Raw genomic sequence first — 7,953 nt, 5'->3', positions numbered from 1 at the left:
ATTTTTATTGGCATTTCATTGTAGATTTGTTGAGCAGTCATGGGAAAGTGGCCACCGTGATTCCATTGGAAATCCATTGTAGTATTATTGTGTTGTTTTTCCATTGGTTCGTTACTGTATATTTATTGGATATAGACCAAGATGAATTTTCATTGTATTTTAATTGTACTGGGATATATCCCACCAAGGTCTAAAGTAGCAAGATTTGGCTCACTGAGGCTGAATATTAACTGCAGCCAACAGGAAAACAACAAAGGCACATGAAAAGGCATTTTTATATACTGATTTTATTTCCCTTGTGTGGTGAGACAACAGGCTGTCTTTTATATAAGAAACACTTGCGCCTGGAAACTTCATGCTGGCATATCCTGAAAGACAAGATATGTTATCAGTTAGATAACCAACATGTACCGTCATCAATAGCAGTGAAAGGTTAGGCTTAAAGCCATAAAAGTAAGCAAGTTATATTAGTGCTTAAAGCTTGTGTGGTTTAATGCAGGTGAAATTGTTCTGCATAAGGTATAAGAACAGTATAACGAGCCATGGTAAATGTGGCAAGAGTGATGTCTCTGCTGCGACACAGGATCGTCAATGAACTTCTATGCAGTGAACTATGAAATAAGTGCATATATGCAATAAGTGAACTTCTATGCAGATTAAACTAGCTTGATGTTCTTATCATCCACAAGAGACCTCTAATATTTTTGTGTTCTTGCCTAAATGCTATTCACCAATTACAACTTTAAAATTAACATATGGTCACTATGTCAACACAAGGCTTGCAAAGCATATTTGAAAATATTGCCTCTGTTTGCAATGCACTACTTTCTCTATAGCTATTTTTATGACTAAGTGAAAGACCTCAAATCTTCTAAGGTCTATGCAGCCTGCTGAACTTCTAAATGAAATTCATGCATAATGTGCCTGTCACACAAACGTGAAGAGGCTCTTCATCTTCGTATGGCTGCTAAGGTCCTGCTAATGGCGAAGCTAGCATTTAACATGAGTCGGGTTAATGCCACCTTGTGATAGCAATAAGCTATATGTGAGAGCTGAGTGAAGCCGAGAATCTTCTATTAAAAAAGATTTGCAGGTCTTTTTTTAAAACAAAAAGCAACGAAAAAGGTAGCGTGTCGCAAACAGCTAACAATGTTTTGAAATGTGCCATCATAGTCATATAGAGCACAAATACACCTAGGACTGTGTGTGTGCTAGCTGGTGGGCTATGATAAATTCATAACTCAAGCGATCATTTATTTTATCTCTACTTTAATGCCCTCTGGTTTCGATAAGATGTGCATTTGTGCCTTTCGCTTTCATTTCATGCTTCTTGGCTTCATCAAAAATATCTGGATACAACTGAGATTCTAGTTCTTTCTTTTTATTGCTCTTTCTTTTGCAATATCCAAACCATATATCTTCGTTCTCGTTTAACTAGGCCCAACACAGGAAACACTTGCATACACACAAATTGTCTTCTAGGTTTGTCACCCCTACTTGGATGAAACAACACTAGTATCCCTACATGTTCTCTATTACAAGAAACCTACACCTCCTTGTTGTGTTTCTGTCCTCTTTTTTGAACACTTACAATTCCCTCACCTTACTCTATGCACTGTCTGCATCATTCTCATCTTCCCCCAATGAAGTGGGGGAGCAGAAATCAGGTGCTGGCTTGACTTAAGACAATTCGCTTGCCAAAATGTTGGTCCTAGTGGTATTTTTGTTTAACCATTCTTCAAGCCTTCTTCTTCAAGTTCTGTCTTGTTTGAATTTCTACAAACATTGCGTGCTAGTAATCGCTTTACGAGATTAGCATTCTTAAAATTTATGTATAATGTGACAATGTTACAAGGCTCTCACCAACAACATTGGCATGCTGCTCTTGCATCTTCTTCCAACTTCTCCTTTCGGGGCCTGGGATGCCTCGTGAAGCTGTTGCACTTGAGTGGCACACATGCTGCATAGATAGTTTTGAATGAAAAAAATTACCATAGCTATTTTTTTCTAGCAGAAAAAGGAACGTAAAAATCAGCAGTATGAGCACATCGTAACTTCTTTTTAAGATGCCACAGTATTCAATATTCCTTATAAAAGCTGGCACGGATTGAAGGCTAACAGGAACAACATTGTTGCAGTGTTTTTATGTTTTTCCTGTCCGGAGTCATGGAGTTCCTACCTAATGCTGCTAGAGGGCGTCAATACCTACACACTCATAAGTATTATGGAGCGCGTGCACAGAACTTTTTATGAGGAAGGGCATGTTCAACTGTGGCTTGTTGTCTTACCACTGTTTATTCTGTGTGTAAGTATATTCACAAATGCAGGTAACAGTCTTAAACATTGTTTTTACATTCACACAAGTTTGCGCCCAGCAACTGCCATACCCTTTTGTCCTGATGCTGTGGATGCCACTATTTAAAAAATTGTAAAACGCAGTATTGTGCAAGCTACACAACGAAATGAACTCAAGGATAAAAGATGTCAATAAGCACTTGATGCTTATTAAGTAAGTGTTTGTTGGTACCAGCTACTGTGTTAACACGGTTTTTATGTGACTGAATGAATCAGTTGAACTTTTTATTGTTCACGGCATATGTTTTAGATATAGTGAAATACCAAGAACCAATTTCTTTTACCGACAGTTTTTCGCAGAACATTTAAAGAACTTCAAAAGAAATGTCTGACAATATGACATCGGCTAAAGGCATTTTTTGCGCCGAGTACATAAAAGTCGCAATTCTTGTCAGTCCTCCGACTTGCATATTTTCTCTCTCTGGCTTGCATTCTTTCACAGATCTTATTTTCTTTTTTTTTTTTTTGCGCGAAGGAATATACTTATAGCAACACCTGACTAGCGTGTTTTTTCTATCATACGCCACGAGTAAAATATTGGTTTTCAAATTATTAACAGTACAAAAATAATTTCGTAGAAATAGTTTTGCGACGTGTAAAAGATACCCTGGGATGGGAGGGAAACTGGTGGCGTCGATCCCATGTGCTGTGAGCATTTATTTTCTTTTTCACAATACGGTAGCATTCCATTCGCGAACAATCAAACTGGCTGTTTTTTAGACATGACACGATATCGTTCATATTTCTGTATGATTATTTTATAACGTACAAAAAAAAACAGACAGCGAGTTCGATGTTTATATAAACGGATATGGCATGGGCCCCGCTGCAATAGTACCGCTTAAAACACAGGGTCAAGCATTATTCTGATCAATCACATTCTGGGATTTTACGAGCCAAAGCCTTTATAAGGCACATCGCAGTGTATGGCTCTGGATTAAATTTAACCACCTATATCTAAGCACGAGCGTTTCTGCATTTCGCCCAATCGAAATCCGGCTGCCGCGGCCGGAGCTGAACCCGCGACCTTGCAGCGCAACGTCATAGCCACTATCAGCTACCGCAACGGGTAGGGACGAGCATGAGAACACATAAACAAGCGCCCCTCTTTAAGTGGTTTGTTGCAGTTCAGTATTTAGGTGGTCTGATTGCGACAAACTTGCTTAAACTGCAGTACAGATAAATCGTCCCTGGCTGCTCAATGCTCAGCTTAAACGGACGACATGCCCACACCTTGGCGCTCCATCGGCGGAAGGCGAATGCAACACGCCACACGCACACCGGACCGGCCCCGCACAAAATTCTTTGACACTGGCGCCGTGAACCAGGCGTGAAACATACATTCAGCTGGGAAATCAGTTATAGACGCAACACGAGACAAGTGCTTACCGGAGTCAAAGTATCGTTGGGTCAGTCGGCGCTCCTTTCTTCATGCCCGCGTCCACGCAGTCGAGTCGGTAGCATACCTCCGCGTCAGCCAATGCACGGACGGTATATAGATACATCCCGCTTTTCGTCTTGACAAAATGTTCCTTATCGCGCAGTAGCAGATGGCAACACACACTCACGTCTTAGAGCTCACGACACACACATGGCGCACACGCAGACCAAGAAAGAAATGCAAAATGGCGACAAAAACAAACGTAAAAAACCCAAGAAAAACGAAAAAAAATGATATACCAATGTTGCTTGTTAACTTTTTTAGATTTCGCTAGGTTTGGTAAAAAACATTGAACATCATTAAAAAAAAAACTTCAGTATTCTTTGATATGTCATCAGCTATACACAGAGTGTATTACAATAAAATATATCCTTGTGCAAATGACTATTGGCTGCGTTAAACAATCATTTAGTGTTGAGGACAACACTTAGGGAAGGCCTTTGAGATCACCTCAGCGCAACTGATCTCGAAGGCTACATTTCGATCAAGTTGGTCACAAAGCAACCGGTCGCAAGTGATCGCGAATCACCACTGTTCTGGCTCATTCGCTAAGTGCTTGATTTCTCAGTCGCGCGAACGCAGTGGCAAAGCTGGTTAACCAATGCGGTGAAGATTATTTTACGCGGCGATGACGGCGCGAGCAGACGTGAACGGCATCAATCGCGAAATGTTTTGTTGAAGCGATGGGCAGGTCGTGCTTGCTGCTGTGAACATGAGTCTCCATGAGTCGAGTCGCCATTTACAGATGTTGTAAATCGCGAATAAACCAAGCAAGCTAGGTGACATTTGTCTCCGTTCTGTTTCAAAGGTTTTTGATAGCGATAAATGTAATCATCATCATCATCATCATCATTGTGGCTGGTCGCACGACCTCTGCCAATCGGTGGTGTGAATCGCACTGCATTTTGTTGCATATCTTGCCGTAAAGTAATAGTGAAAATTTACTCGAGGTCGCCTTTCCGCTGGCTCTGTATTCGCGTGATAGCTTGCGATGCTACCTAATAGACATTTTAGTAGACACCAGTGAGATCCATACATCGACGTATGATAGGTTCGAAACACAAGTTCAAAAACCGGTCTTCTGTTAGTATTCTGTCTGCTTCTGCATGCATTGAGCAAGGCATGAAGCTAGGCATGCTGTCGCCAGCCATAGTAATTAAATGATGAGGGGTATTAGCGCAACAAATGAGGCGCTCAGTAGTTATAGTTCGTGGACAGCAGGAAACGTAAGTTTGGGCAAGTTGGTGCGTCATCCTGAAGTATGTGCCTACAGCGCGAGGCTACACGTGGGCGGAGAGAAGTAAACACGGACAACGTTTTCACTGTTTTGTCGCAGGGTCTCTTTTCTGGATCCGCCAATGGGTACGATGGGGGAGGGGGGGGGATTGGGGGAGGTGGGAGAGTGACCTCAAAAATTCAAGAATGGCAATCTTCGGCCTACGATGGCAGCGCATATCCGAACGTAACGCAAAGAGTTAGCCAGGATGCCTGGCTTCCTTCATTGGATCGCGCGCCTTAAGTGAGAAAATGCAATTAGAAATCCATGAAAATTCGTCAACAGAAAACTTATTGAGCAATGCACAACGGAATTTTTAGTGAAATCTCATTGTGCTGGCTCATTGAGTGTTGGAGTTTCATGGAATTTCCATGGAATCAATGATACTTAACAAATCGAGAACGGAAATTCAATACTCATTTTTGTAAGGGTTATCGCGGAGTGCCACCGTCTTGGGATTATGTTTGGGAATATAGGGGATTACGGCTGTGCTTCTCATTCCTGCACTCGCGCGGTGCTCAGTGTTAAATTGACCTGAACTTCCGCGAATTATTCTCAGCTGCTTTTCTGCTATCGACACTGACACATGTTCTGGATATCCAGCTTCCTTCAAGCGCGTTGTTTGATTCTGGAAGCTACGCTTCATTAGGTGAGCGCTAGATTTCTTTAATGCTTTGCTGAGGCACAATTCCTCTCTTTGTTGATTTCGAGTGGTTAGTATGGAATGACACGTTGTTTCACGCTACATCAAAGGTGTTCCTCATGGGTCACCAACAAGCCCCCATCGCTGCCCTTGTCTATTTACGCCTTCCTATGTGATCTGGCCATTACATTTAGGCCTCGTATTCACAATAGCGAGGGTACGTTACTCACAGAGATCTAGCATTAACCTTCCGTTGTTGTCGGTATATAACCGTCTAGATCCTCTATGTGGGCATTCATGTCGCCCAACAGGATAATTTCGCCCTCATTCCCGAAACTCTCAATATCCGCACTTAGGCATTCCACTAACTCTTTGTTTATTTGTTTCCAATTTTTTCTTGTCCATAAATGCGTCACGTATCAGGCACTGACTGTGCCTATAGCCAAGATGCTCTTCACACTTTGAATTTACTCTTTCCAATTCGCCCCCCCCCCCCCCCCCCCATTTAGGAGCATTCCGACTCCCGGCCCTTTCTTTCCGATTTGGTTGCATCCTTCCAAAACATAATTATCAATCATTGGTGGCACTTTTAAGTCTCTAAGGTGCGTTTCTGTAACCGCGTACACACCTATTTGTTCTCTATTTAATTGCTCCTCAATCTCTAACCTTTTTTTTCCTTTCTTCTACCACCCTGCATGTTTATGTAACCTATTGCACAGCGAGCTCGTTTTTAAATGCGAACGAATTTCTTAGTCGGGGCATGTCAGACGTCTGTCGGTGTCAGCGCGCCGGCAGGTGTTATTTCTCCGCTCTCACTCCCTCTCCCATAGCAACACCTGCAGGCGCGCGCGCTTATCCTCGCCCCTAGCAACCGGAGTAGGGTGCGGGCGGAGTAGCGGAGAGTGAGTGGAGAGGAGGAGCGCGCTCTGGCGTGTGAGGGCGCTCGCATCGCGGGAACTCGGCGGAGCTTCCGCGTGTGTGGAGAGAGTGTAGGAGAGGGTAGGTGCAGGTGCTTCCACGGTGTCGAGAGTGAGGCGCGCGCTTCACTCCATTTATATATACGTGCGAGCGAGCGAACGGGAGAGTGGGGCGCAGGGAGGAGAGCGAGCGAACAGCGAGAGAAGGAGTGGCGAATAACTCACGGTGTAAGAATAAGGAGAGGTGCTGACACTCCCCCCAACGCGCGCGAAAGCGCCGCTCGCTCGCGTCCAGATTATGTTCGGTTTGGTTGCAGCGGGTTCGGCGCCGTCGTAGAGGGCGCTGCGGTGTAATACACCGCAGCACCCCTAGCAAGAAGTGTAATACAATCCAACCCGAGCATTACACCTCTCGCTGGAGGTGACGTCACTGCAGTAGCCCCGCCCCCCCCCCCCCCTCTACCCGCCTTGCTACTACCCTCCTTACTACTTTGCTCGAAGCGGCAAGGACGGCGAATACTGCGGCGTTAATCTCGTTGCTAACGTGTATGGGAACCTCATATCGCATGCCGTTGCCACCTCGCCCGTCCGAGACACGTCTCCGTACAAAGACTTCTACACCCTTGCCTACACCGGAGACGGAGTCTTTGTGGTGACCGTGTACCTCGTGACGCCGTTGCCACGCAACTGGACGCGGCTATGGAAAGTGTGTGTGTGTGCGCTCCAAAGAATCTGACCCCGTCGTCTTGGTTGGTGACTTTAACGTGGACTTGAGAAAGAGGAGCGGCGAGTGGTTGGTGGAGTACATGCGGACAAAGTACTCTATGCAGTGTGCCTCCGCCGAGTCCGACAAGTGTCCGACTACCATTCACGGAAGTTGCATTGATCTCGCCTTTACCCGAAACTGTGACGTGCGCATGCTTCTCAAAGACCCTTTGACTGTACACTTTAGCGACCACAAGGCTGTGATTATGGCCGTCAGGTACAATGACAACACAAACAGGTGCTGATGAATGTGTAAATAAATGGTTACGGTATAAATCCTCGTCTCGTCATTAATTTACGCCATTAAAATTACTACGCCGTGTACTCTCGGCGCAAGAAATGCATTCTCATTTCCTCACGATTCCCTTCGGGGAGGTGGGGGCAATTTTTTTTTCGTTTTTCTGTTACCGGTGCTGCTAGTCAGAGGTTCATCATCGGCAGATCGGGCGCCCATTTTTCGAACTGGTGGTGTGGAGAAGACGACGTGAACGACGTTGGTTGTTGTGGCCGCTTCAGTAAAGGTGGCTGCCGGTGGAATTCTCTCGCCTTTCGTCTC

General features: G+C 44.5%; 1 long non-coding RNA gene across 1 annotated transcript; it reads right to left on the bottom strand.

Annotated features, from left to right (window-relative positions):
• Positions 1-286: 286 nt before the first annotated feature.
• Positions 287-3,869, bottom strand: LOC125947479 (uncharacterized). Its single transcript, XR_007468327.1, has 3 exons — positions 3,745-3,869; positions 1,864-1,960; positions 287-368 (listed from the first exon to the last, which is right to left on the bottom strand). It is a non-coding gene; the product is annotated as an uncharacterized LOC125947479 (long non-coding RNA).
• Positions 3,870-7,953: the final 4,084 nt, after the last annotated feature.

Source organism: Dermacentor silvarum, chromosome 8 (genome assembly GCF_013339745.2).
Source record: "Dermacentor silvarum isolate Dsil-2018 chromosome 8, BIME_Dsil_1.4, whole genome shotgun sequence".
NCBI lineage: Eukaryota > Metazoa > Arthropoda > Arachnida > Ixodida > Ixodidae > Dermacentor > Dermacentor silvarum.
The sequence above is the reverse complement of the archived record's forward strand: the minus strand, read 5'-3'. Positions and strand labels throughout refer to the sequence as shown.